Raw genomic sequence first — 3570 nt, 5'->3', positions numbered from 1 at the left:
ACACTCAGAAATACAAAATTACTGAAGACGTAGAAAACCAAATCTAGCTAACTTGAAAATTAAAACATTTTTTGAAAAATAGGTTAACGCTTAGAAATTTTATTATAGCTCAAAGCCTTTTTAATATTTTAGATAAATCCTCGGTTAATACAAGAGAACAAGTGAACTTTGATTTAGATGCATCACTGTCTATCGAGCTTGATTCAAACGAAACGACTTCATCAAATTTGATACGCGAAACTCCGGAAAATTGTACTGCAATGTCGGAATCGAATAATGAAGGTCAGACTACCCAGAATGATGATAGTGTTTTGAGTTGAAAAAAAAACCAGTGAATCGGAGCCATGAATTCTTTTCCAAAGCTAGTTCTTTGAAACTTAGTCAAAATAAAACGACTATCTTTGAGGTACCTCCCATGCTTGCTGATGAATATCTGGATCCGACTCAAGCCTGTGGTTGTCTAGCATGTATTAGGTGTAGAATGCATGATCAGGAATCATTGAGTCTGAAACCTAAACCTATGGTAGACACATCCACTAATGACGCTTATCAGAACGGAACCTCGAATAACTCCAAATACCTAACATTTGTAGAACCGAATACTATTTGTGGGTTGTGGGTTCAAAAATACCGAAGGCTTTGTACGTGCTGGCCTAAACACTACGACAAACAGGTAATATATATGTACATTTGATCGTAATGGTTCCTACGAAATATATTTCATTAACAGATTACAAGCAATTGATACCCTTGAATATTATTACATGGAAATTGCGAACTGGAAGAAATTAGAAGGTCGACGTATCGTGGATTATAATTATTTTCTGAAATGGCTCCTAGTTGCTCAAGCAGCTCGTTCACGTAAATGTCACGGCTTATTATGTCCCTACCATGACTGGGTGCATGGTATCAACGCTGTACTTAATGTGCAACACTTGTAACGTCATATTCAAAGGATATTCTGAAGAGCCATCAACAGGTACTCGATTAAGGTATACCACTAGTTGAGCAATATTATGTTCCGGAAGCACATATACTACGACTTATGAACTATTTTCTTTTCTAGACATACCGTTCATGGACGCAAAAACTTTTATGAAAGATGAAATGGCAATGGACGCGATATTAGAATTGGCTCTCGAGGAAACGCTCAATGAAGCAATACGTGCTGAAAAAGACATATTTTTTAACGAAAAAAGATCTCAGGGCTCGCCGGTAGCAGAGAATGACTTATTTAGCATTTGCGCAGCACTTGATGGTTCATAGGGGAAACGTAGTAACGGTAATAGATACAATTCGGCATCAGGGTGTACAGTCATTATCGGCAAGAACACAAAAAAGTGTGCTTCGTCGGATGTCGAAATAAACGCTGCGTGACCGAGCTAAAAACAAAGAAAAGGCTAAAAAAGGCGAAAATCAAGTCGAGAACAACGCAAGTCAAACCGAGAATAATGTAAGTCAAGCGAAGAAAAACAAACACAAAAGCTATAAAAATTACAGCGGAGCATCAGGTGGCATGGAGTCTAATATAATTATTGAACGGTTTGAAAGACTTTACGAGAAAAATGTTAAGATTACCACCGTCATCACCGATGGCGATTCTACAACAGTGGCAAAACTAAAGAATGCTTGTAAATACGGACCGAAAATCTGCCAACAGCTCTGTTGCAATCTTTTGATGAAGAATGCGGGGAAAAAACTAAGAGAGGTAAGTTTTTTTTTTCATATTAAATCGCTAGCCAGACTACATGATTAATTTATTTAAAAAAATTTCAATTACGTTTGTTCTTAGATTAAATGCCCAAAGCATTTCGCCGATGATGTAAGTAGAGAATTTGAACGACTTACAAAAGGTATACGCCCTGCGATTAAACATTGTGCGGAAAAAACTAGGAGAAAGGATGTAGAAGGACTGCGTAACGATATCCGGAATGCGCTATACCACGTATTTGGAAGCCATGGCAACTGTCAAGGATATTTCTGCGATGGAAAAGACAAAGAAGGAAGTAAAGATCTGGTACCTGAGCTGAAATAACTCGGTATCTGAAACAAAGCCATGGTTGTTGTCGAGAAAATTGCAGCCACAGCAGAATTCATCAATGAAAATCTAACATCTAATTTGTGAGTATAAAACTCTCATAAAATAAATTTGTAACAAAGAGAACGAAGAAAATCACAATATTAATCGAATTTTTTTTGTTCACACATAGAGTACATTACAAGAGATGTTTACTTTTAGTCTAAACAATAAAATTTCTTTGTATTTTTACTAGTTTTTAAGCGAATAAACAGTAAATTTTATGGATTAAAAACAGTTTATTGAAACTCAATATACATGATGGTGTAAAAAGCTCAATACAATTTATTTTTGAAAATCTGTGCTCAAAAGATTTTATCAACAATGTTTCGGAACAAGTGTCCGGAATTGAAATTGAAATTGAAATCTGATATTTTCAGGAAAATATATACTGTTTTTTTTTCTATTTCAAGCAGTAAATGTGGAGCTGACGATTGAAAAATGTACTAACTGAGGAAATAGTTATTTAGAAATTTTACGAAAAATATAGTCCAACAGGTGGTCCCACCATTTACTGCTTGAAATAGAATTAAAAATAGCTTGACTGGCCTTATTATCATTAAAAATAAAAAAGATAAATATTTCATGACGGACCAACACGTCAAGATGTTGCCGTTGGTAGAGACGGCAACAGACTGGCGCTTTTCGATCTCTTACTGATGCAGTAAACCCCACTGTGACGTGAGAGTTACGAAACAAAAGCCAGCCGCCAAACAATACTCTCTACTGAGTAAATAAAGACGTGCGATGAAGTGTACAAGCGATACAAAATAGCTATTTAGAAAGGCCGACTGCACTCGAATTACACAGACTTAATGGTGTTGAACCATTAGAAGCTATGTCAAATAAAATTATTAACAATTTTCGACAAAAATCGTTGCAATCCTCAATTGCTACGATAAGCTCTCTTTATAGCCAATAAGTTAGCAATTAAGTTAGTTGTAAGTTTACTTCCCCTTTTCTGACAAGTAGGTTTAAATCCCTACGAATGATAAGTCCTAATTGCGAAAGCAAACAAATCCTAACAATTAAAATTACAAATTTTTAACAATGTTGAGAAGTCACCATTTGTGATTGGACACACATACTCATTATTTACTAATGTTTATCATAAATACTTAAGCTACTAACAAATCCCCCCCCCCTTTTTTTAAAAAAAAAAGGCCGATTTATACGTCATGCGGTGGTGTAATCGGAAACGCATCTGACCGGAGATTAGAAGTTGTGCGTTCGGGTCCCACCTGCTGGACTATATTTTTCGTAAAATTTCTAAATAACTATTTCCCCAGTTAGTACATTTTTCAATCGTCAGCTCCACATTTACTGCTTGAAATAGAAATAAAAATAGCTTGACTTGCATTATAGTCATTAAAAATAAGAAGACATATAAATACTGAATTTGAACAAAATTTAACATTTTGATAGCTGTTCGCTAAAAACATTTAATACATTTTTTATTAGATAGTTTCTGTTATGTCAATTTTATAGATATT

This window comes from Wyeomyia smithii, chromosome 2, assembly GCF_029784165.1.
Source record: "Wyeomyia smithii strain HCP4-BCI-WySm-NY-G18 chromosome 2, ASM2978416v1, whole genome shotgun sequence".
NCBI classification, from domain to species: domain Eukaryota; kingdom Metazoa; phylum Arthropoda; class Insecta; order Diptera; family Culicidae; genus Wyeomyia; species Wyeomyia smithii.
This window is presented reverse-complemented; position numbering follows the sequence as displayed.